The 27299-nt window shown below is 40.9% G+C and overlaps 1 long non-coding RNA gene across 7 annotated transcripts in view; it reads left to right on the forward strand.

The window, feature by feature from the left end:
• LOC121891247 overlaps positions 1–25334 on the forward strand; it is a 34199-nt gene extending 8865 nt beyond the window's left edge. For 3 of the 7 annotated variants that reach the window (XR_006094065.1, XR_006094069.1, XR_006094066.1), the window contains 3 exons: positions 15897–16022; positions 20645–20696; positions 23440–25334. This is a non-coding gene — a long non-coding RNA (uncharacterized LOC121891247). Of the gene's footprint in view, positions 1–8098; positions 8144–9527; positions 9580–15896; positions 16023–20644; positions 20697–23439 lie in introns of all 7 variants that reach the window. The other 4 variants (XR_006094067.1, XR_006094071.1, XR_006094068.1 and 1 more) reach the window with 3 other exon arrangements.
• Positions 25335–27299: the final 1965 nt, after the last annotated feature.

A 27299-nucleotide genomic window follows, 5' to 3' on the forward strand; every position in this document is an offset into this window, starting at 1 on the left:
TTGATCTCAACTTAATGTTTACAAGGCCAAATAAGTTACCAGAATTTTCAATGAAAGGTTTTTACATAAAGGAAAAAGCAGTGTTGGGAAATTTTCACAGTTTTGTCAGAATGAAAGCAGCTCTTTATGTAGTGTTAGTGAACTTCTATAATACATGAATTAAAAAAAAAACAGTAACGTTTAAGTGGATTTTTCATCTTTTTTTCATCTTTAATGTTTTATTGGAAAGTAGAAACTTGAACTTGACAGTTTCATACTGCATGTCTGCAGTAAAACAATGTTCATAATATTAGAATCACTTCCCTTTTTGTTAAAATTAACTGATCAGGTGAATCCAGAAACAAAATTGTATTATTTAAATCCATTAAGCCAATTACAAAGGAAACAATACCAGTCTCATTCAAGTGAATGGGAAAATGTGTCTAAACTTTGGACTGGTACTGTAGATATCAGAGAAATATTTACAAAACTTGAGACAGTTAATTATGTGAGAGTTGCCGCGGGTCTGTATCAGAAAAATAATATTTATTACTCAGTAAACATTTGCTGTATATTAGATGGAGAAGCCTGTGTTAGGGTTGTTGGTTACCACAGTTTTGGAATAAAAACCTTCATTTGATAGAACCAGTTTAGTGGAGGTCCAGTAGGCAGCGTCCCTCAGATCAGGTGTTGTCCAGATGTGCTGGTGAGAGCCATCCTCGGGCTCCTACTAATCTCTTATTTGGAGGGACAGGATGGAACAAGAAAGCCCTCCATGACTTCGAAGGGCCCAATGTTCTGTATACTGTAGAAAGCAGCTTACTCTTCTCTTGTCAGGTGATGAAGATTTGTCTTTGTTTCACAGAAACAGCATCCTCGTGTCACATTTACAGTCAAACGAAAATATGCCGGGTGCTTACTGCAGACTGCGTCTCTGTCCTACATATACAATATCATATTTCACTTAAAGGGGGTTTTGTTTGGCATCTCGATAGACACTTTCATCCCGAAGCCTTCCACAGTGCCTCGACTGCGTTCATTTTTAGCATCAGTGACTACGTTTACATGCACAAGAATTTTGTTTTTGTAACCCAGTTAACCCGGTTGTGGGTTGACTCATACAAATCCTCCTATCTGAGTTTGAATAGCTCAGTTAAACTCTATTCTATACTCCATGGACAGAATTAAAAAAGTAGGATATGATATTAGCCACAGGGATAAGGTGGATTAAGCGGTGTCTGATTATCAAGCATGGCTGGTGTCATGCTTGATAACAGGCACGGTTCAGGTCCACTGGCGTCCAATTACAAAGTATTACATATAAGGTAATTATGGGGTAAAGTTCAGGGCAGTGTAACAGTGTTTGTGATTTAGTAAGGGGAGAATTACCACAGAGGTGTAACTGTATCTTGTGTGTATGTGTGTCTGTGTCCATGAAGAAGTAATGAGAGTGTATGGTTGCTCTCCACTAGACGGCCAGAATGAACTGTGCAGTGGCGAAAAGAATCTCTGTCTCTCTCTCTCTCTCTCTCTCTCTCCCTCTCTCTCTCTCTCTCTCTCAGACCGGGGGCTGCCCTGCCTCCACAGAGCGCTCGGCCACTGCTGCATTGTGGCCCGGGGCCTCATTTGAATGGGCCTTTAGTATTTTGTGTGAACAAGTCAGCGCCATTTGCATTTGTTCCAGTCACAAAGGTTTAACAGGTCAATAGGGACTCCCTGGCAGAAAACTAACACACTAGGGTACCTTTTTTTTTTTTTTATACCCCCCCCCTCCCTCCCTCACGTCTCCTCCATCGCTGTGGTTGTCAGGCACCCAGCCGGCTTGTCCGGATAGTATGTAACTCAAGCATGTGGTGTGTATACATGTGTATTAGTGTGTGTATGTGTTTTTGGACATGATTGGTGACAGCAGGGAGCAGGGTCAGAAAATAGGAGTTAATACTCTCCAGGCTATACAGACAAAAGTTTAATTAACATACAACTTATAGCAGCAGCTTGTTTGAGTGACAGAGGGTTTGTTGTGTGTGTGTGTGTGTGTGTGTGTATTTGTGTGTGTGTGTGTGTGTGTGTGTGTGTGTGTAAAAGAAAAAAAGAGAGCAGAGACTTTCTTTTACACATCCACACTGGCACATTTAAGGCCTAAAGAGTTTTATTTCTCGATCATGGAGTATTTACACTCTCAATAAAATTTGTAACATGGTGTTGAACAATACATGATGATATGTGGGAGCTAATTGCACCTCACCAGCTTCACTGCAAGTGTGATGGCAGCATAAATGACCATTGTGCCATTTATAAAGAGATAAAGTAACGCTTTGCTTGAAGGGCTCCGAGTTTGTTACTTCTTTTCTCTGGGAACCTGACACTTTGTGGAGGGAAGAAAAGTCTGTGGATTTGTATTTATTGTTAGCATTCCTAATGAAAACTAATGGATGCTGTTAGGTTAAATATGTCAAGCTAGCTTAGGACGAGCAGTCGTCATATCCTTTAAAAGGAGTGCTAACTTTGATAACATGCAATTTTTCAATTCAGTGACTGCCAACACTGAGATGTCTTTAAAACGGCTGTGAATTCTGTTTAGCACAGTTTCTAATGCATGTTATTACTCTTAGAAAAGCTTGTAATGGTTAGAATAGAATTAGATAATAGAAACTTACTGAAATGGAAATGCGGAAGGCTGGCTGGGGGGGACCTTAGACTGAGGAGCTCAGACTACTGTGGACTTATATTGATATTTGATTATTGTGTAATGCTCATTTTGTCCAAAATGACGGGTCTTACATCTGCATTACCCTTCGGTAGTAGGTTTATCTAAAGAAATAACATAAAAATGCCCACATACTTGGTTGAGAGAAGTCCTATCCGTATCATATGTAATCACATCAAGGAAATTGCAGTGGCTTCAATCATTTACCAGACCAATTCTGGCTCTCGAATGAGTAGTCATGTCAGCAAATAATAAGCAAATGTAATGACAGCAATAAAACGTGTCCCAGCCATGCAGCTAGATTTTGGCCTAAATGCGCACACTCAGCTGGACCGCGCTGGTTTTGAAATGGCCACATAGCTGTGAGGCTTACAGCCCTGCATGTCAAACAGTTAACAATTATTTTTACTCAACACAACATGTGCAATTGCCCACATATTAAACTGTGTTACTCATTGGTCCGCACTCCAAATAATTTGCAATCATCTATGCAAATATTCATTCAGATCTTCTTGTCCCAGCAGAGACAAGCAATAGAATTACAGAATATGCTGACACATTTACAAACAAAAATCATGCTTACCTTGTCTAATTTTCCAGAACAGTCCACTCAACAACCATGTCGTCCTGTCTGTCCTCCCTTTTTCACATTTTACTCCATTTGTCTGTGGTGATTCTGCGTCCTTTGGCACTCCAGCAATTAGCCTCTTACTCTAACTTAGTTTGTTTAATGTCATTTCCACCACCTTGTTGGTTTTCTGCAGGTTTTAAATTTGAAGTTTAGCAAAACATACTCAACTTTGCAGAGCAGTTCACCGGGTGTGTGACGTGTTCACTGTACGCATGCATAGTCACGGAAACGGGACGCCATATTGGTTTGACGCAAACGGCACCAATTGGCTGAGCATGTCCTTTAACCAGACTCCTACTAATGGTCTAGTGACGTCAGCTGAGGGATAACAGCAGGAGGGTTTCTTTCTCTCATACATATCGCTCTGTCTTAATAGTCTGTAATATTTCTCCCCCTTAGACTTGCACTGAATTCAGTTCAATATGAAACACATCTTTTAGTTTCCAATTACAGGACGATTCCATATTTTATGGGACGGTTGGCAACCCTACTTAGTGAAACACCAGCTTGCTAATTTGTGTGGAAGTGCTTTCTGCAAACCCATTACACCAAATATTGGTTCTAACACTGTAAAATAGTTGCTTTTGTGCCAGTAGGCCTATCTGAGGAGAATATCTAGAGAGAACAGAGAATCTTCTCATTAAAGATTTATTATGATTTTTGGAAGGATGGCGGAATTGCCTTTTTATGGTTTTATTTTCTTCTGAACGTAGCCTCTATTGCTCATGTGGCTCACTTGGGGCTTTCACAGTCCAAAACCAACAGTGAACAAGTGTTTTTGTATCGACTACACGCTTATATACGTAATGATATTTTTTCATAGTGCAAGCAGCAGGCTATGCACTTGAAATAATACAATAACGCTGGTCCACCACAGCATTTCTATCCACTTTATGTGGGTTTGAAGTGCAGTCAGGGCAGCAGGGTGTCTTAGTGCTCACAGAGATTGTCCTGCATTTAAAATGTCAAAAGCTCTATTCCCATAACAGCCAGGTGTGCTGTTGAAGGGTCCTTAGGCAGGACGGAAAATCCACCCAACCCCACATGCTAAACTTACTCTTGGTAAGAGCATCAACCTGAGTGCCGCATGAGTGAATATACTGTAAAACTGCAGTGCCAGACTTAACACATTGTTGACAGATGCCTATTGTATATGTCTATTTTCAGTATTGTCAGGGATTCAGCAATATCGTAAAATCTCCCACAGCCTCTTTTATCCTTTTTTTATTTACACTGGAGTTTTATCAGCATGTAATAACCTTGCCTTGAATGCATTTCTGGCATTCACTTTATAGTGAAGGATGAAACTTAACGCCCTGTTCAAGGTCTAATCTTTGTGTATTTTAAATACAGGTAGAAGAGTTTGGATTTTCTTTCGCAACACCTCATTTGAGCTGTATGTGTCCGGATTTGTTTGTGTCAATATGAACATCAATTTGTTCAATCATCCGAAACAAAACAAACCTAAGTGATCTTGATTAATTTCTGATTGAGAATATTCAATTGGCTGTGGCAAGCTAAAGAAAGTAAAGTATTCAATCTGCGCAGCCAAAACATATACAAAAATGGATCTCTTCAACGCTTAGGGGGAAAAGATTCATTTCTGTAATATTTGTCAGGATGCAAGAAAAGCTGAGAAAAAAAAAAAAGATTTGTGACCGTCGAGATTCTTGCTTGTGAAATACTTGACTCCCATCTTAAAGCTCGTTCCAGGTCTTAGCTAGTATAATCACTGTGTACACTAACATGTACACTATAAGGAACTTGCCTTGGTGACTTGGCTCACATAGCATAAATATAGCAGAATATTCAGACATACACAGACTCAGTGTATATAGTAGGGTACAAAACTATGTACACATTATATACAACACACTGTACAAATGATTGAAACATGCACTGGTTGTATTTATATCAGCACATCACAAGTGGTCTTGGAGAGTATTTTACTGGGGGATTTGATGGACAGCAGAGGAGGGAAAAATCTAATATTTTGTGGCAGACCTGAGTGGGAGCCATGCTTACAATTGCTCCTGTCATGCTGATCTGAGCCCGTCTGGCCACAGTGCTGTGCTCTGCTGTGCTGTATTTTGTTGCGATTGTTTGTGTTGAGCTGTGTGACCCACTATTTGGACTTCTGTTCCATTATCTTTCAAAACTTGCTGCACTCGGGTCCCAAGCAAAGAAAAGCAAAGTGAGAGCCCAGCGTCAGGTGCTACAAGCTGCTAGCTAGGCCTGTAGCCAGGCCCAGAGAGCCAGACCTGGCAGCTCTGAGGCTGCGACGTGTGAAACGCTGCACACAAAGGAGCTCACTCCATCTGTATGCACCCTACATAGGCAGGCTTTTGTTGCAGCCGACAGGCACATGACTGCTAGCATCTTAACCCCTGAGAGCCAGCGTCTCTTCTCCCCTCTCACTAGACTGCACACTGCAGTAGACACTACAGTGAGTTAATACTTTTAGGAAAGAAACAACACTTGATTTAAGTGGTTTATTACTGACTTATGTGTTTGATATTCTTTGGGATATTTCACTCAGTAAAAACTCCCCCAGAAAATGTATTTAAAAACAAAAGTATAATATGAAAATGAGTTTTAGTTTAATGTCTGTTTGATAGTTGAATTTGTTTGACAAATCTGTCTTATGTTGAGGCAAAACTTGGTTAAAACAAAATGAATGCTATACATTGTTTGAAGAATTAGATCAGGGCTACATTTTTAACAATGATTTGGGGTTAATATCGAGGTCAGCCATGAATGGGAGAACAAAACAAAAAAGGGTGTTCACATGAAATATATGTAAAAATATGCAGATGAATATTTCCAGTGCAGCTGTATAGATTTATGAAACAACAAATTATGCAGATCAGATGTAGGATGGTTTTCACATTTCGGTCTAATTGCATTTTCAACTTTGCTTATTTGTCTGTACATTTTGCATAAAGTTGTAGGGACGGTTCAGAAAAATGAGACCGCTGGCTCCCGCTGGGAGACCCTTCTGTAAAATCCAATTAAAGATAAATCACTAGCATCAAGACTCAACGGCTGCGGCAGCTAGTAGATGCTCCGACCTATTAGCACTCTTCATTTTTCAATTTTAGCGTGCGACGTGAACGTCCTTGAATAGATCGTTAACTCACACACTCGTTTCCTGGCGGGGAGTGTTTTTCTTATTAAACCACAGCATTTTGAGAATTTGAGAATTGTGAATGTGAATTTCCTGCTCGCATACGTGGATACTGTAGGTTTTCATTTTGTGTAGACACACACGTGTGCCTCGTGTTACTCTGTGTAACCCAGACATCTCCAGACGTGTGCGTGCATGTGTGTGTGTCTGTGTGTGTGTGAATCGGAGAGCATGTGTGTGCAGACTCGTGGTCGATATGAAATCAAACAAACAGTCTATTTGGAGCGGTGTTCCTAAACCCTTAGTCAGCTGAATCGGATACAAGTGAAAACGAACATGCTGTCACTCAGTCAGAAAAATGGCAAATTTTTTTGTTAAAAGAAGATAACAGAGGGGGGAAAATCGCAGGAAGGACAGAGAGGTTGCAATTGAAATTAAATAAAATATGGCTTCACATCCACCCCTCTCAGCCCGCCCCCACCCCTCCACCTCCTCTCCACCGCCACCTTCCTTGTATGACATGTGGGTGTACGGTCCCGATGGGGGCTGGGGTGCGTAGGGCTCCTATCTGGGCCGAGCTAGGTCACGCAGGCCCATCCAGGATGCAGTGGCTCTGTGACGTGGCATTAAACTAGAACAAACAGCAGGTCCGAACCCTTTAAGAGGTGGTACCACACCCTGAGAATGCCAGAGACCTGCATGTAAGCTGATGTTTGATAAAGAGCTGAAAAAATGATTATTTATTAATGCAGGATGGCCCCCGAAATGAGAGCAGTAAGTACCTAGAAATCAACAGAGGTGTGTGTGTATATGTGTGTGTGTGTGTGTGTTAGTGTGTGTGTGTGTGTTAGTGTGTTGTGTGTGTGTGTAAGTGTTGGGAGGAGGGGTAAGTTTCAAATAGAGGGGTAAGTTTGAAAATATATTTTCGATTAATCTTTTTTCCCCTGTCTGCATTTTGTAATTTGCTTTTGTTATTTTTGCATTATTAATAACGAGTTATTTCAGAATAAGAGTGTGTGCAAGAATGACATAAATGTTTGAGCTGAATTGTTGCAGCCTTGAGAGCACTTGACTTCGCTCTCAGAGCATTTTTTTCCCTGTGTCATCTAGCATCGCAGAATATTTTGATGCCTCACAATGAAAAAGATTGAATATAAGCTTGAATAAGAGCAAGGTTGCAAGGATTGCTGCATGAATTTTGATGTAAATTTAATTTTTCAATGCTCCACACAGTTATTATACAGTAAATCACATTTTAAAAAGCCCTTTTTGCCAAGGATCAGAGTGGCCTCTCTGTTCCCCGGATAAAGATCCATGTAATTACATTTTTTTAATGTCCTCGAGATGGGCAGTGTATTCTGTTAGCTAAATTAGAAACCAAACTTTTCTAATAAACCTGGCAGTTGCAAAATGACCTAGAGAGGGGAGTCTCATGGTTAACTGAAAGTAGGACGATGATTTTCCCAAAGCACTGCCCTTACTTAAATGAGAGAAGCAAAAAGGACGAGCTGTGAGGCTGTCAAAGTGCTGCTTGTTTGGGATTTATTGTCTGTTTGGCTGTTTTAAAAGCTGTTTAGGACACTTGTCTCTAGCGAGCGCAGGTCCATTTCGTCTCTCCCCTTTTCCAACCTTTGCTCTGCTCTGCTCTGCTCAGCTGCCGAATGGGCTCCCTCCACAGAGAGAAGCTCGGTTTTCAGAGGTGAGTGGCTTAATGATTATCAAAGAAATACATTTGTATCAAAGTGCTCAGTTAGTGCACTTGATAAGTACAAACTGAGTTCGGAAAACACTTGAGAGTGTTCCTCTGACCTTGCAAGCTTATACTTTATTTAGACTTTCAGTCAGCTGATTTACTCTGTTGTATATTTGCAAGAAAAAGTCCTGAAAATCATTTTTGTAGAGTAAAAAAAAATCTATACATGTATTTAATACTGAGTTTGAATATAAAATAATGTAAAACAAGGTCTAAAGCAATTTGTAATAATGATAGCTGCATTTGAAAAAGAAGATTTTTGTAATTACACATTTTAAAAAGTCCGAAAGGTCTGAAATTCATGTTATTTTGTACGCAGAGATTGATGCTTATTTCTTTCACAATTACTTTGTATTTTTAATATTCCACTTTTTTTTTCCAGAGATTTAAAGTTTCATAGGAACATGTTGTGACATCCCTGTGTAACAGCCTCCTCACCTCTTTTTAATTGCACAGGCTGATAGAAAAAATTCTTATTCCTTTCTAAGTGTTTCCATCTAAAAGTGCAGCTCGAGTAGTTTATAAAAATGTCGTATCCTAATTTTTAAATAGTAGTAATAATGTATTTTTTTTAAATACGGATGATTAATTATAAAGCTTTAAGAGAACAGAAGTGCAGTACGTTTTCAACTTTGCCGATATTACTTTCCAGAGTTCAGTTAATGCAGAAGGGTCAAAGTTAAATTTCTGAGGAAATGATGGTCTGCAGAATACAAAAGAAACAAAATTATCAGCATTTCATTTGTAAATTTGACAGAATCTGTGTTGGAAAAAAAAAGGTTTGTGCTTTTCAGGGTCCACTTGCATTTTCTTTTATCTTATTTGGTTACATTGAAATTTAGAATTTAACTTTTCTTTTTTATATATATAAAGTTTTATATTCTGTGAAATAACAAATTCATAAATTGATTCGGTGTTTTAAAAAATTAATCCGGAGAAGGAAAAAAATTATTTTGATCACAGATTGAAATTGCCTGCTTTTTTTTTTTTTTTTTTTACTCACTGAATGCTGGTTATACTGGCTCATATTACATTATAAATTATTTAACCTGTGGCTTTTATTTTCACCCTTTGTTAATAATACTGTTATATACGTCAAGATCTATATTTATGTATATAAATAATGTACATGTTTGGTTTCTCTTTTCATCATTTTTAAATATTTGCTCACATCCACTGTGTGACTGTAATATTAAGAAAGAAAGAAATGCCTTCATACAGAAGTTCAGTCTCTTCTTTTCCTCATGATGGCATGAAATAATGATATTTCATCCTCGCTATTAACTTTAAAACCACTGAAATACTTGTTTTGTTCATTACATCTTTCCAGCAAAAAGAAGAAATCGTTTAATATAATATGAAGACCAAGCGGAATAAAAAAAGTAAGATATATCTTCACACTTGCCTCACAGGGTTAACCTCTATATCGATTTGCTCCCAAAATGACTAAAGAAATTCATGTTTTTATCTCTTCTAGTTAATTCACTGCATGTTTCAGGTTTGGCATTTGTTAAAAAATCACTTTGTGTTACTTATAGAGATATGTTATAGAGCGAATGCTGTTTTGGCAAATTATAAGCAGTGTGTCAGTGACTTCATCACTCGAGCCGCCATGTTCTCTCCTCCTGTCCTCCATTTTGTGATTCTGTCTCTCAGCTATTGCTCACCTGCTTTTATCAAAGTTTTACTAAACTCTCACTGGCTCTTAATCAAAGTGGAAAAATAAATTCTATTGCTATGACATTATTTTCAGATATATATTCATTTTTGTATAAGACCTGTAAGGCTTTTCTTTTATTTGTGAGACAGCTAACCTGATGGTTGATAACTTTACTTTTTTACCTTAAAATGCTTCCCTTAAACTCTTAAATCTGCCAACTACCGCAATAGGTTGAAAGCAGCCTTGGCAGAAAAAACTCCTTAAAAGGAGGACTGTGTCCTATTTGAACAGGCTTTCACCTCTTAAAACAATTTGTCAACGTAATCAGCAACGCCCGTGTTAGAGGTTACATGCGACGTTAGGTTTTACAGCTCCGCAGCGCGAGCGACTGTGACCCGTGGCCCCATAATGGCCGCCGGAGGTCACGGAGGTTAATAGAGACTGATGTATGAGGCCCCAGAGTGACATCCCAAAGGGGATGGCCCCTTAATCCTTATTAGGCCTCTGTGTTAGTGATCCTTACCTTTCAAAGCAAACAGCACGCTCCCTTTGCCGTGGGGCCCCGGCCTGCCCCCGGCGTTACACTTCTGACCCCAGGGTCGTGGCCTTTGTTCAGAACCCTTCAGAGACTGACCTTAGGGGTCACGGCTGTAATAGAGAAGTTGTCGAGGCGCGTGCTGCCGAGGGGCCCCTCAGCAGACCACCTCGTAGAGGGAGCCGGCCCGGCGCACTGGTCACCGAAGAGAGAAGGAAGTGTATGTGTGTGTGTGTGTGTGTTCGCCAGAGTGTGAACATATAGATGGCTGTAACTCATAGTGTGAAAATACGACAGGGTTATTTGTGTGATTTATTACCGTTCAGAACAACGTCTTAAGCTTGCAAATAAGACCCGAGCTTTGGCATTTTAAATGCAGTAAGTCATGTATTCACTGAAGCTGCTACTTCAGAGAGGGTGACATCTCTCTTTAGTGGCAGCTGCTTTTACTTACTCAACTGCATGTCATTCACTGCAAGTAAAATCTACAGAAATACATTGAAGAAATTACATTTTTTGTGGCTAGATAGATTGTTTTTTACTGCTGTGTCTCATGATGAGTTTTCCTCAAAGAGAAAGTTGTTTGTCTACTAATTAGCTCTAATTTCTATTAAAAAAAAACAAACTGTAATCATTTCTTTAATTACAATTCACATTGTGATTTGTGTATAATTCTATATTTATTGCCACTGAGCATTAAAAATGTTGCGTCTCATATTCTTCTCAGGCACCGCATGTGTGGCTTGTCTCAGGACAGAGCAGCACTAAGCAGTGTCAGCGTGCGCTATAAATTCAATCTGTGTATGTTGATTAGTCGTGTTTGTAGCTTTGGATTTGCGGGATGATTCATAAAGACGTGAAGGCGCCGGGGGTCTGATAAGACCACTGAATCAACAACTCTATTGTTTCAGCTCATGAGTGAGCCATAACTCATTTCCACTCAGAGACATTCACTGCCATGTTGCCACTGTGCAACATCACTTGTGCATCATCGACACATTTACTGCAGTGGGGTTTATTTGATTGTGTCCCCCCCCACCCCCCCCCCCCCCCCCCTCCCCCTCCCCCTTCGCGGATTTTTGATTTTTGCAGATTCTGAAAGCCCGTGCGGTGATGTCGAACGGCTTCACTTCGCCTCACCTCTTGTCTCTCAGCTTTAAAATATGACTTTCATGTATATCAAGTATCAACAATGCATTATGTTTTTACACACCTACTATAAATGTGTGGTAAGGCAGCTCATAACTCGTATTTAACCTGTAGGTGAAGGTTGCTGATACCAAAAAAGAAAAAAAAATCTGTGGTTGTGGACTCTTGGAGGTGTCATAAATGAGGTTGTTAATGTGAGAGTTTCATCAATGGCAGCATTACGCAGGCCGCTCCTGCAGGGGCGAGGCCGCGCAGAGGGCTACAGTGTCAGAAGTTGGCAGCTGAGCCAAAACCAGAGCCGTATCCTCAAGTGAACTCTCCACGACGTACGGTGCAACAGGCTCTGCCAAGTTTTTTGAATTCCTGCCACATGTTAGATGGTAAACAACTGACTCGCAGAAACAGTGTCTTAGATAGATGAGGAGGGCTAAGGGACTCTTGAAATTGCTGATGAAACATGCACTCGTTTACACCATTGTTTGATTTATATTCAGCACGCAGTTGTAGTGGCGTTTTAAGCTTTCAGCGATCGCAATTGGTTAAAAGACGTGGCGAGATGTGACGTCACAGAGTTCAAACTGATGACTGGTGCTCGATCCGTTTTTCTCATCAAGGGACACGAGCGAATATGTATCTTGATAAACTAAAATCATCATGTTGTACCCCTGTAATAACCCAATTTATGTGTCACTCGTTCCCGTTTTTCACGACAAAGTTTTTCGCATTTATGCCGTGTGTGTTTTTGATATGCGGATAGTGCAGCACGCCACACAACACAGGGAACCTGAGTTTCATTTGAGACTGTGGAAAGCTGAGGAGAGTTGGGCAAGACAAGTGCATTCACTCTCTGTCTCCCTCTCTCTCTCTCTCTCTCTCTCTCTCTGAGATAGAAACACACACACACACACACACACAGCAGCGTAACGCCTTTTCTTTCAGCCTCCAAGACCGAGTGAGGAGGCAGGAGAGACTGCAACTAACCAAGCGGCCATATTAGTTTGCTGTTCATTCGCTCGTTCACTCGCTCTGCTCTTCGTCTGCTTCTCCACAGTGAAAAACACATATGAGTGCAGATATTAGGAGCTTTACACACCTTTTATTTGTTTCAATAAGCGCAAATTCCCTTCTTAGACTATGCGTGAGCAATAAAGATAGACTGAAATCAAGACCAGCTAGCCGTGCTCCATGATGTGAGATCCGTCGTTTTTTGGACAGTTTTCCCTTTTTCCCCTCTCTTTTGTGCGGCTGCTACTTTGGGGAGAGAAGAGGGGAAAAAATTTGCCTGTGCTGAGTTCTGGGTTTCTTTTGGGAAAGAGGGAAGGAGACTGGAGGGGAGGGGAATGGCGTCCAAAAGAGAGGAAGTTGGGTTTTTTTTTTTTTTTTTTTTTGCCATGGGGAATCTGTTGCAAACAGCTAAGGGGCATTACAGCATTTTGGCCACAGAGAGAAGTTTCGGGGAGGGAAGTTTGGTGGAAACCGGACGGGTGTGAATAACCTTCAGCAGGCTGATGCAGGAGGTTGGTAGGTGTGCATGAGAGAGGGAGAGAGGGAGAGACAGAAAGACAGCAGGGGTGGTATCTGGCACAAAAAACATAAAAAAGATCCTCCTCATGCAGGCTTAAATTAACACTAGCTGGTCAGAGCAGGGCTGTTTATTACTGTAGGCTATAACAGTGCTACTGAAAGGACAAGAAAGGGTGGAGGACAGAATAGGCTGGACACTAAAGGGGAGGCGGAGGGGGAAGGAGGGTGCAGGACACGAGCAGAGTCATCAGCAGAGTCCATTTTATCGTTCGGTTACTGCCCGACATTTCTCCTCTCCTTATTCGCACGCAGGACGGCTGCTGCTGCTTGTTCGCAGCAAGGCGAGGGTGGCCTAGTAATGGCACAAGGCGGGTGCACTGCGGTAAATATTACAGGATTTTACAGCATGGTTCATTGTTGCAATCATGGCAGGGCAGTCGCACCCAGGTGCTTATCTGGCTTTGATTGCGTGCCAATGTAGCATTTCAACTCATTAACGTGTCTGTGGTGGAGAAAAAGGAGGAGGAAATCAAGACAATCTTCATCAGAGATCATCGCAGATTTTTCGGGCCTTTATTAGGTGAGCGCCGTCGCTTCCACGGATGTTTTGTGAAAAAGGACATCTAGGTCAAAGAAAAATGTCTGATATGAAACTCACAGCAGGAACAGCTCTGAAATGAAAAGATAAATCATTAATCTTTCCCATGAATCTTAAAGTTAAGGTGTTGCAAGTTGTCCCAGAATCCTTTAATCATTTGTGAGTGTTTGCTGTGACTCTCCTCCTCAGGAGAAGTGCACTGTGCCCCCCCCACCCTCCCCCTCCTCCCTCCCTCCTCCTCCTCCCCCTCCCTCCCCCCAGCTCCCTCCCCCACCCCGCCTCATGCACGCGCACGTTGCGCCGGGCCAGTGATGAAAACGCGTAGTGCGCACGCACTCCCACACGTCCCTGTTTCATCATCAGCTGAGCTCTTTCTCCTCCACTCACAGCTCTCCTCCCTCCCCTCTCTCGCCCCCTCCCCTCTCAGCTCTTGCTTCTTTTTCTATCCATCGCTCTCCTCCTCCTCTCTCCCTGGGTCCCGGCCACATGCGAGAGGGTAGACTAGGACGCTGCAGCTCTGAAAAAAAAAAAAGAGGGGAAAAACGCTCTGCTGCTATTTCTACAGGCGGGACCTCCCCTTTAGCTAGTCTGTGCCAAAAGAGGGAGGGATTTTTTACTACTCTCAGTCCCAGGATTTTAACCCTCTGCCTGCTCTTGCTTCTCTCTGCAAGATCTGCTCCTCAATATCATGCAACAAGTGGCTTTGCTTTACTCCTACTTCAACATCGCTGCGCCATTTGCGAAGACATATTCGGGACCGCCGTTTTCTTCACTTCGCGGGCACTGATCACATGCATTTGGTCAGTTTTTGCCACTTCTGGGCTGTTGTCAGTAGAGTTAAACTGGACTGGGTCGAATCAGTGGTTTTGGTTCGTGTCCTGTCGTGATGCGAAAGGCTTTTTTTTCGAGCACGTGTTTCTTGATTGCTCGCCATGCTTCCTTTTCTCGGGAGTCCTCCCTGAAGCTGAGGACGAAGAAGACGGCAGTTTTTTTTTTTTTTTTTTTTGTTTTTTCTTTTTTTTTAAAGCAGCACATTCTACGACCAGCTGCTTGATTTCATGTTACCTGTGCATGTTTCTGGATTTCAACAGATGATTTCTCATGTATTTTCCTGTGCTCTTATCTCCTTCACCCTCCACCCTCCTCACCCTTTCCATCTCTAAACCTCTCCCTCTTTTGGGTTTTCTGCCCCACCCTCTCTTCCTCACGCTCTCTCCCCATCCCTCTGGCTCTCTCTCTCTCTCTCTCTCTCTCTCTCTCTCTCTCTCCCTCTCTCTCTCTCTCCCTCTCTCTCTCTCTCTCTCGTGGGCAGTCTCCAGTGAAAGGGGAGCAGGAGGGCGGAGCAGCAACGGGGCTTTTTCTGGGACAGGTGCCAATTCCAAACAAAAGACACAAAAAGCCAAAAAAGAGTGAGATGGTTCCCAAAGACAGGAAAAAAGTGGCATGTTTCAAGAACTGATTTGTAGTAATTACATGTGTGTGCATGTGTAACTCTTCTCCTCTTGCAGGACTTGTTTTAATTGCACGAGTGAGTAGCAGCAGTGATCTTGAATTCTCTCCCCCCCACCACCACCCTCCCCACCCCCCCACCCCCCCTCTCTCTGCTCTCTTGCTCCCGTGAAGGCATTTGAGTTTCGAGCGGGGAAAAGAAGGAGGGGCGGGTGAAGTTTGGAAGGGGCAGTGGGAGGCGGAGCTTTGCCTCCTCTCCTCCCTGTTGAGTCCTCTGCATTATTCATATGCCTGGGCCAGTGCTGCGATCTGACTGGCTGCCTGGCTTAGCATTCACCCGACATTCAGTGGCTCTGTTTGCTAACATTCCTCATTCAAAGCCTTGTTAGCTGCCAGACGGGAGGAACACGCGACTCCATGGGAAACCCACATGGCCTCCCCATTGTGGCGGGCCCTGACAGTCTCAGACTAGGAGGTGGCAGACAGGGGAGTGCGAGGGGAGCCGGTCTGTAAATATTAGAGAGCAGTTAGCTGAGGTTAGGCAGGTTACCCAAGGCTTAGAGACGGGTTTGGGGTGAGGTGGCCAGATTGACAGGGTAGAAACCAGACAGAGGGGGCAGACAGATGGGCAGACAGACATATAGACAAGGCGCTCAGGCAGACAGGGAGGCTGGCACTTTCTGGGACTCTGAATGGGTCTCTCGCTGGCGTGCCCGCCTACTCCTTGCAGGGAGTGCAGAGCTGTGTGACTGAATCCGAGCTCCTTCTCTGCCCTTCTCTACAGAGAGGATATGTGGACATACTGTGTGCAGCTACTGAGGGATCCGGCACAATGAACGGCGGAGATTTCGGCGCTTTACCCTGATAGCTGATGGCTGTGTGTGTGCCAGTTGCCTCAAAGTCTCAGTGGGTAAGTCGGAGTGTGTGTGTGTGTGTGTGTGTGTGTGTGTGTGTGTGTGTGTGTGTGTGTGTGTGTGTGTGTGTGTGTGTGTAGGTGCGGAGGTGATTGTGTGTATGTGTGTGTACATGTATCCCTATGTGTGTGTGTGTGTGTGTGTGTGTGTGTGTGTGTGAGCAAATGAGGGAGCATGCACACATTCAGAGGTTTTTCTTTTGACAAAACGATGAAAACACAAAGACGAAACAAACGCGGGAGAGCGGCTTCGTTTGACCCGATCTCCGTGTTCTTGTATTAAAACGTTGCGTCTGGGTGTTGTTTCCTTCAGGGCTTTTGCTACATGACTATCCAGAGAGAGGAGGCTTAACTAAATATAGGCAAACCAGGGGGGAAACGTGGCATGGGCTTTGAATTTCAGACGAAACCGAGCTAATCTCTCCTCTGGTGCGTTCCTACCTGCAGTTCTGCACTCCAGGTCGGCCTTTTGTGTGTGTGAAAGAGACGGTTTTGGAGGGAGCAGAGAGGGACTAGTGCTGTAATGTTGGGCCGAGGGCCAGACAAGGCCTGCTACACAAGGCCGAGCCCCACCACAACGCTCTCCCTCTCTCTCTCTCTCTCTCTCTTCCCCTCTCTCTCTCTCTCTTTCTCTCTCTCTTTCTCTCAGTCTGTCTCTGTGTCTCTCTCTCCTTTTCAGCTATCAGAAAACTATTAATCGCTATTCTCACATTGAGTTTTCTCATTAAAACCTCGTCTTAATGAACAAGTCCAAGGTTTATGGTTTGTAATAGAAGGTTAAACATTTGAAAATGGGTCATTGGTGACACGTGGCCACACGCAGCTTTATTATAGCTTGAATAGGCCTATTGGACATAGTGTTTATTATGTTTTATGACCAATATGGTTCAAATATAAAGCGTTAGTTATCATTTAAAAATTTTCCTTAACCTGTGTTAACAAGAGAACTGCTTCAAGGCATTAAGCCAACATTTCTCTCTTTTGTTCAGTTATATGGTCTGAAATTCAAAGCAATGTAAGATGAATATACAGTATTTGAGTTGTGTGTTTGAATCGGAATAGAGTGATACGCTTTTTTAAAGAATTATAAAAGTTATATCGTCATTAACATTAGCATCACACCTGCTCCATCCCTGAGGAAGAATAACAGCTCTGATTTTGTATGTATTATCTCATATTTTGCACTTAATTAAAATGCTCAATACGCCACACCCTTCATTAATGCCATCCAGCATGGCATCTTTTAATTATCCTATAAATCAGTTTATCAAAGAAGCGCTAATTGAAAATCTTACTTCTTTTTTTTTTTTTTGTCCACATTGCCTGTCGATATGTCTTCATGTTGAACACCTCAGCACATCAGAGTCGACCGTGACCAATAAGTAGGAGTGGAGGCAGTGTGAGTCATCACCGATAGCTCTAGTCATCCCACCTACATCCTACGTTTGACAGGCCTATTCATCCGCCACTCTCGCACCACAGGGCCTGCCGCCGTCACTATCACCTTGGCAGGAAACCCTGACGTCGTCCCCCCTTGCGCCCGGTGTGTCCGAAACCCCTCTTCTAAGACCCCTTACCTGGGTGAAATTATGAATTAGTACGTCAGCGTTTGGGGAAGTAACACGTCACTGCTGGACACCAATCAGCTCGCAGGGTGCAGCAGTAAAAACTGCCACAAAGTCAAAAGAAGGATGTGATTGTTTTTAATTGTCTGTTGTGATTTTTCTTTCTGTTTTCTATTTTGTTCCTCTCTACTTTGTTGCATCTGACTCTGTTCAACACACATACTGTAGAAATAAAAGGTAATATTTGCACCAGGTCGCACTGATCTCCGCAAACGCCCTTTAGGGAAATACGCATTAATACGTGTTCTGTAGCGTGGATGGAACTTTGCGATTTTTTTCATTAATTTCGGAAAAACAGAAAATGTTTTACAGCGTTTTTTTTTCCGCCCCGACATGTTTCAGAGTTTCCTCTGAATTCTTACAATCTCTGACGTGTCAGGTTTATTTTGTCACGATCAACAATGAAAGTCACACAGTATATTTCCTCAAAATATCGGCACTCCCAGAAAATATTTAATCACAAGAAGACGAGACAAACGAACCTGGTTAGTTCATGGAATTCATAAAATTTAACATTATATACCACACAAGGGACGGCAGGAAGTTTGTGAGATTTTATACAATGCACTGATTTCCTGTACTTGTAAAATAGTTTGATCTTCGTATTTTAAATGATAAACCACTGAGGAGGTCTGCATTCATTTTTTTAAGCAGAAAAAAAAAAAGATAAAGAAATTGCGGATTTGTCCCTAACATCGAATCTACAGGCCTGCTTTTTAAAACATTTCTTACGATTTGCTGCAAAACCTAAAACTGAAGGAAATGTGAAAGCTAACAAAGATTATCACACCACATCTTGAACCAGACACACAGGATACAAACACACACACTCTCACACACACACACATAGGCAAACACTCAGACACATTTGATGCTATGTACCCCACAATGAACCCTAGCTCCTAAGATGAATGGGGTTCCCACGCCTCTCCCAAGGAGTGCAGGGCACAGCCTCCTCCTCTGAGCATTCACGCACACGCGCGCACACACACACACACATACACACACACACACACACACAATGCTCGCACTACAGATGGCCACACAGTTTTACTCAAACACACAGGTGCATTTGAGTATAATGCAGAAGCACACACACACACACACATGCTGTGAAAAGTACGAGAACAGTCTAAAAGGCACACACACAATTTGATTATTATTCTGAGCACTTACAGCCATGATGAGCACGTCAGTTTTAAATATGGAGTCTGACAGAGCTATCTGTAACGCTTTAGCAATTTAGCAAAAAAAAGACTTGAGTTGTTAAGCAGCAAAGTAGAAGGGAAATGAAGTACGAGACGTATTGAGTGTGTTTTACTTTCAGTTTTTACCTACGACTGAGATTCACTTTGTCTTCTTGTGTCACGTGTGTGTGTGGTTGTGTGTGTCTGTGTGTGTGTGTTTGTGTGTGTGTGTGTCAGTCACGAGGTTGTGTTTTGCAGGGAGAATCTTAATGAAGCAGAAACAAAAGTTCATGGGAAAATCAAACGTTTCATTTTGTCCAGCAACACAATGTCTTCAAATGTGTGTGTGTGTGTGTGTGTGTGTGTGTGTGTGTAGGGTTTTCACGTATATATATATATATATGTATATAAATATATACATATAAATATATGTGGTTAGATTTAAAACTCTAAAATCAAAAGAGTCTATAAAGTAATATTTATTTTTGTAAAATTATATTTTTTGCAGTGCACTTTCGAAAATAAAAATCATGTTACATTATTGGATATTTTTTTCCCCGTGGAAAAAAGATTTGTAATTCGTTATTACCGTATATACTATATATATTTATATATATATATATATGTTGGGGTTTTTTTGTTTTTTTTAAATTTAATGTCTCAACTTTATAATAAAAGACAATACTTTTTCCAAGACTTTTACTTTGACATAGAGTTTCTTTGGCATATGCATGTGTGTGTGTGTGTGTGTGTATGAGTGTGTGTGAGAAAGAGAGAGAGTGTGTGTATGACAGAAAGTAAGGGGGACACTTTACTGTTTATTTATATACTGTATAATAATAATAGATATTAGATTTAAAATTATATTTTACTGTAAAAAATATTTTAGTAGAGCTGTGGTAGCTGAATGGTTACAGTGGATGCCACATAACCACAACGCCCCTGGTTCGACTCTGACTTGGGACCCTTGTTGCATGTCATACCTCTCTGTCTCTCCCTGTTTCCTGTCTGCTTTTCCACCATCAGCGGCAAACATGCCCAAAAACAAACACACACAAAAAACGTATATATATATATATATATATATATATATATATATACGTACACACACGCACACACATGCATACACACTAAAGTACTAAAACATATATATATATATATATGTGTGTGTGTGTGTGTGTGTGTGTGTGTATGTATACTTTTTTTTTTTTTTAGTCAAAAATTATGGATTTTTTTCGTAGCTTAATTTGATTGTTTATTTCTATGTTCAGTTTCTGCCTTTAATGTTTGAAATATTTTAAACGCTTCATTTTATTCTAAGAAACTAAATTTGATCCGCAGTAAAAGAAACTGCTAAATGCAGAAAATCAAAATCAGTGTTGAACAAAAAGCCATAACACAATTTGTAATTCCAGTAACACACAGTAATGTATTTCCCACTGGTAATTTTGTGAAGTGTACACTTTTCTGAGAAATGAATGTAAGCTTCTTCAGCTCTGGCCAGTATATGGTAATATAGTTATCCAGTCTAAATTCAGCTGCAGTATTCTGAACTATAATCACTCTAACATATGTTACATCAGCCTTAATGATACACTTAAGTGGCTGCTTGGCAGGTTTATGACCTGAGGGCTACATGGACACCTTTGTGTATGTGTGTTTGTGTGTTTTGTGAATATATCTGTGTGATATTTGTGTGTGTGTGTGTGTGTGTGTGTGTGTGTTTGTGTGTGTGTGTGTGTGTGTGCACGTAGATGTGTGTCAGTATGACTATATTTATGTCTCTGTTTTTCTCTTTTATTTGCAGGCTCATTATTTAGGAATGAAGTCTGTTTTCCCGGTCAGACCTCAACGTGAAGGTTAGTTTCAGCATTTTATTAATTCTATATTTTTAATTTTATTTTTATTTCATCTACTTGAGACTCGATGATGCATTTCACCGTGTGTGTGTGTTTGTGTGTGTGTGAGTGTGAATGCCACCACGTTACTGATTTCTCAAAGTCAAAATCATTTCGGTCTGGTCTCTAGCTGGGAATAGGCATCTTTTGGTTTCCTCTCTCAGCCGCCTGCAGGCAAACAACACGGTTTGTTGTTAGTTTATTGAACACAATCCTGCTCACATTGTTCCCAGCACGCAGCAGCGACTGTGACAGCGATTGACGCATCCCATCAAAACCCGCTCCGGCACGTTGTGTGTGTCATGTCATCTGAATCAGAAAGTCTCAGTGCTGCGGCTCAAAGATAATCTCCTCAAAGGAAATTAGTCGGGAAAAGGGGGAAAGAAAAGCCGTCAGCCTAAAGGTCAAATGAAGATTAGAGGGAAACAGTACACGAGGGCACACCGGCTGGCACCCGGAACTGCACAAAGGCCTCATTGTCACGGGAGCCCTCGGCTCAGTACACACTCCCCGTGCACTTGGGGAGACATGACACCTGTTGGTGGTTTTGGTCAACTGCAGGCAGGATGACAGGACGCCTGTGCAGCATGAGAGAGGTGCTCTAGTTTTGGGTTTTGTGACTTTTTTTTTTTATCTTGAGCACATGGAAGTAAGATAAGTCATCTCACACACACGTACACATCAGTGTCTGGAATGATTTTGGACATATCGTGGATCAGCAGACTCCCCCACACAAGCACGGTCACAAGTTTGATTGTGGGTCATGAGTTTTTTTGTCTCATGTCATATTCACCTTATCCTCCATCTTTCCTGCGACGTGACTACATGTGCTATTACATAATGATGAAAGAAAAAACTGCAAACAGTAAAAAGAAAAAAAGGCAGTTGCTTTTGATTTACATTTACTGATTTTACTGTTTTATTCCAGTCCTCCAGGGACACCGGGTCCACTCACTTCAAAGAGAGCAGTGTGTAATCTCAAATCAATTTCAGAATCATTCCTGACAGTTTAACACACTTATACAGTTTATGGCGCTGTGTGTCATAACAACTGGACGAATTTTCTGTTGAAGAAGTTGTACGTGAGCACATGGCTGCAGGGCCTTCCTCCTCTGTTTAATGAGTAATACAAATATATTTTTTACAAACAGGACACGGGTGTTTTTTTGGGTTGTGTTTCTATGTTAATACACCCTGCTTTCATTTTCTTTTAAATATACATTTTGAATAAATAATTTACACACAGAAGAATATACAAGATTAATTTTACACTCCACACCAGCAGTTAAAATGATTAATTTAACAGCTTTAGATGTTTGAACATTTGCACCAAAGCAAGAGTTAAAGCGTCAGTTCATCCAAATGACAAAAAAAACATATTTTGTCACTTGCTTCTAGTGGTTTCTAGTCATGCAGATAGTTTTTCTTCAATTTGCCCAGGTTTAGATATGCCTACTGTGCATTTAAGATGTTTACCTCTGCCCCAGAACAATGGAGGTGAACTGGTGGTGCTCACGCATTGAAAAAAATGACATCCTCTCAAAAAGACGTCCCCTTTTACTCGCTGTCGCTGTTTTCGTAGGTAGGAACTATTTCTTCAAAAGAAAGTAGTTCTCATTAAAACTTTTCCTATAGAGGTCTGTGGGTTATCTGCTGTAAAAGAGATGCTGCTGGTGAATTTGTTGCAAGCAGGAGGCAGAAATCTCATTCGCAAATATCTTTAAAAAACCTGAGCAAATAAATCTGCATGGCTACTAGAGATGAGTGAGAAAATCAGTTATCTGTAATTTGTGTGAATCAACCCTTTAACTAAAAAAGGACTCGCTCTGTGTAAACCCGATACCTCGCCGTACACACATTAGCAGCGTGTAAGTGAAGGAGCGAGGTCGACTGTATACCTCACAGGCCTGGACATTAAGTAGCTTGTGTAGAGATTTGTGTGGCATTTATGGGATAACCGACCTGCAATAAAATAGCCGCAAACCGGTGCGTGCGTGTGTGTGTGTGCGCGCGCGCGCCTGCGTGCGTGTGCGCGTGCATGAGGGAGAAGTTAAGGCAGTGACTCACTTTTATAAGTTTGACCCCACCTCGCTCCCTCACGTATGCCCCCGTCGCACTCCGGCTGGAGGGGAAACCACAGCAGAGCCGCAGCGTCTCCTGTCTCACTCAGGAAACTCCCTAAAACAACCACAACCTGTCTGTTTGACCTCTCAGCCAAATACACACACACACACACACACACACACACACACGCACGCATATTAATGCTCATTTGCAGCTACATTTCCTGTGACATACACAAATAGGCTATAGATATCTTAAGAGGATTTATCTATTAGTTTTATGTTAACGGTGTCATTTTTTGCACAATCGGCTGTGTGTGTGTTTTCACTTTAGAGGTGTTACCTAAGCCACCTGCAGACTGCCAAACCAGATCCTCATGAATAACACAAACAGAAGACACTCTCTTCTCATCTGCGTGTTCACATGTACACGCAAACATTCACCTGCATTTGTGTTTCGAGCGTTTTCACACGACACATTGCACTCTCTGCGTCTGCTGTGAAATACGTGTATTATACACGGGAGGCAGCGGGATCGCTGTCGTTACGTGACGCTCATCTGTAAGAGAAGAGGGAAGTCAAAGTTTGACCTTTCGACACCCAACAGCGGCTCACTCTCTCCTCTCATTTGTCTCCATCAGGCAGAGGAAACCTGAGAGAAGGCGAGCTGACAGACCCGAAGCTGCAGACAGGAGGTGGCCAGTCAAGCATAAGTGACATACAGGAAGTACTTTGACAGCATATTCGCTCTTAGCAGAATTAAGTCGTAAATACGGAACAATAAAATCTCAGTTTATGATACATAGTTAGATGCAAAGTTCACATACTGGATGTGTCATACAGACATAAAAGGTCATAAAAAAAAGTATCTCACATTTACAATAAACCCTACCCTGTTTCCTGTTCATTCATTCATAATTTTACTTTGGATCTGGATGCTCCAGTTACTTAAAAGTTCTAAAAAGGCCTTAAATGTTCATTACAATGATTGAATGGTGAAAATTAATTTTTACACCTCTTTCAGTCTATTTGTGTTAACTGGTGAAGATTTGTGTTGCACCACAGCTACAGTGTCTACTTTAAAAATGAATGAGATGAGCTTAATTTAAAAAAAAATCTAAATTATCTGTGTGTTTGAAAAAAATCTATTTCTGCCTATTTATGTAATAATAATAATAATAATAATGATAATAATAATGATAGTGAAAGTTTGAGAAATGGCCAAACAGTTAAATATGTTTCTATAAGGAGTTTTACATTGGTGGTTGCAATCATTTTGTAATATTTCCATTTTTATTACATTTATAAATGCACACTTTGAAGTTTGTTGATAGTTATTTGTGTCCTTTCCTGCTTTCCTGAAGGCCGTTTGTCCCAGTTTCTTGTTTGCACCATCAGCGTGTGTGACATGAGAGACACCTGCAGGAGGTTAACTGTCCTTTGGGGTGAGGTAGTAGGTTGTATAGTTTTAGGGTCATTCCCAAGCTGTCAGATGACTATACAACTTACTGTCTTTCCTGAAGCGGCTGTAAAGGCATCGTCGTCGTTGTTACCATCGTCATTGTCACAGAGGACAATATGACTTATCCATGTCTTTATTGTTGTTTTTTTTTACTTTGACGTTGTGCTTTTCTCCTATCTTTAATGATCTTATCCCGCAAATATGACACACTAAATTAACAAAATATTAGAGACGTTCTTTTCTTTTCAAGTGAGCTCAGCTGTAAAAATGACAACTTGTTGTTTTCCTTTATTAAAATTAGACCAGTAAATAGACGAGGAGAAGTTTAGAGATGACCTGAAAGTTGTCAGACAGTTAAAATGTTGTATCAGTTGGTGCAATGTGATACAGGGAAGATTTTCCTCACAATTTTTGGAATTTTAAAATGAATTTTTGTGGGGTTTTTTGGTTATTAATCTAAGTGTTGTTGGAATGTAAAAACATGGAATGAAGAAAATGCCCATATTAGTTCATATTTAATTTGAATAATGGTTTTGATTGTACAGAAATCTAAAATCTTAACTCGAATGTTATCACAAACCTCTCTGTATCCTCTGTAACAACAACAGTGTAGTTCTGTCTTCATTTGTGCAGCGATGAGATGATCTCACATCTACATCCTACTCCTACTCCTCCTCCTCCTCCCCTCATGGGTGACTTATGGTGTTCGTACAGGGTGAGGTAGTAGGTTGTGTGGTTTCAGGGTTGTGATTTTACCCCATCAGGAGCTAACTATACAACCTACTGCCTTCCCTGGAGGGCAGCAATACATCACAGGAGCACACGTCTTTGTCACCATGTTCTAAACACCACAAAGGACTTTTGATTTCAAAGGTTTCACTGATGGGTGAGTGGTCCTGCATCACAATGTGCATTTCATAGCAACATTTATCACTTTAAAGACTTAGAACTGCTTACAGAAAGCACAGTTGGTCTGAGAAATGTAACTTTTTTTTTAATTTATCATTAATGTTTTAACTGTACTGTTCATTGATGAATAAATAAAGACTGGATAAGAAATAATACCAAAACAAACAATGACTAGAGTCTGATCTTTTCATCATTCCTTGAAATGTTGCCTTATTCTGTAATCTGTGTAAGGAGCTCATTATATGTTGAAATACTAATCTTAAAAGCCTCTATAGATTAGGTGCTAACATGTAGACATGTATCTAAGCCAATTATTTGGGATTTTTCCATGTAAGATGTCAGTAATATGCTGGATCAAAGAGGAAAATTCTGGAAAACAATCTGGAGGTACAAAATTCAAAGTAAACAAAAAATGTTCCATTATATTTGAGCTAAATGGTGTCTGGCAAGTGTTTGTTCAGCACTTCATAACACACTTCAGACATGAGAGAGTAGTCAAAGTCTTGGGGCTAAGTTTTCAAGTTTCATCCCAAACCTCAACGAAGCAGATGTCCTGTTCACACAGTCTTCATTTATTAACTTCATCGAGCCTCAGAGTGGGGAAAGCCTTCTCTATAGTTCAGAAAACACAAGCATGTGTGTTTTCCTCACAGATGTAGCAAGAGACCAGGTGCTGAGGTATCAGCACAAAAAAAATCATAAATGATCACCCTCCACCTCATCTGTGTGAAGACACAGAGCACCCTCAGAAGAGTTGATGTGTGGCTTTGTTGTGGAAGTCAACAGGAAAGCCAAAAACCCCAGAAGTGTCTCACTGCAGGATGGAGACACATTGTTATGCGTGTATATGCAGTAGATGGCGCCAGATATTATATGTTGTGTTGGTTTGGGTTTTATTTTGGGAGTTGGCAGATAATGCAACAGTGGACAATATAAACGTTGGTATAAGTTTTAGGAAGCAGGTGAAAGCCATTATCTTTAACTGATTAAACAGATGTAGAGAGGAGAAGGAAATTAGTCAGAAGGGCTTTATTGTCCAAATTTAGCTGCAAAGGAATATCAAGAAGTAGCACCTGATCATTTGTACCTGAGTGTATAATATATGGCCTATTAATAAGATAACATTTGGTCTATAGACTATTATACTGTGCAGAGAATGTCTGTATTGTAATGTATTATGTGCAGGTAATCTTGTCTTCTTTATGAGATAAATGCAGACAGAGGACAGTTCTTCTCCTGACCTTGACCAACTGATTACAGAATGCAGCATCCTAGTTTTCAGTCAGGCTATGACATCACTGTATTATTATAGCCTATTATACTTATCTCATAATGTATAGTAAGCTGTTATATACCAGATATGTGGGAAAAGGTGTGTTTTAGTTTGTCAGTCCCATTTGAAGGCAAATACAGTATGTAAGAATATCGTAAAATGTAGCATTTTTTACATGAGAACAAAATATTTTACATGAATAATAGCATACACCTAGTCTTTTTTTATTTACATTTTTATTATATTTTCCAATTTTATTTTTACATGCAGCATTCCTGTTTCCTTTTTATGCTGTTTCAAAATTCAATAACTTGGGAAAAGGCAAAGTAAAAAAAGAAAAGACATGAAATAAATTGATTCTTTTATTAAAGTAGATTTATATTCCAGCCATTTAATAAAAATATAATACAGCTACAGTTGCCGGTAGCTGGCACAGTGGCCAGAATATATACAGGACAAAAGCTTTCATAACTTTTTTAAATGCATCATCATTATAAATTTTACATCACCTAAAGCCCATCTTTGTTCAAAGTGATTTAATGTAAGTTATATTAAGTAACTTTATGTAGCCCTGTATATGTATAATGCTGTTTATGCTATATAGCCTATAGCAGTGATTCTCGTTAAGGACTCCTAAACCTACACGAATTAGACCACCGACCCCCTATTGTCTCAGGATCCTCCATCTGATAAGATGTTTGCTTTTAGATGTTTTATTACAGAAAATGCATAAACCAATGACCAAAATATTCATACATTCTGTCACTGTGTTAATTATTGGATGGATTTACAGTGAAAATAAATCATTCCCCTTTTTGCTGGGGACCCCCGCAAGGACCCAACCACTGCTGGTGTGG

Source organism: Thunnus maccoyii, chromosome 23, assembly GCF_910596095.1.
Source record: "Thunnus maccoyii chromosome 23, fThuMac1.1, whole genome shotgun sequence".
Classification (NCBI taxonomy): Eukaryota; Metazoa; Chordata; class Actinopteri; order Scombriformes; family Scombridae; genus Thunnus; species Thunnus maccoyii.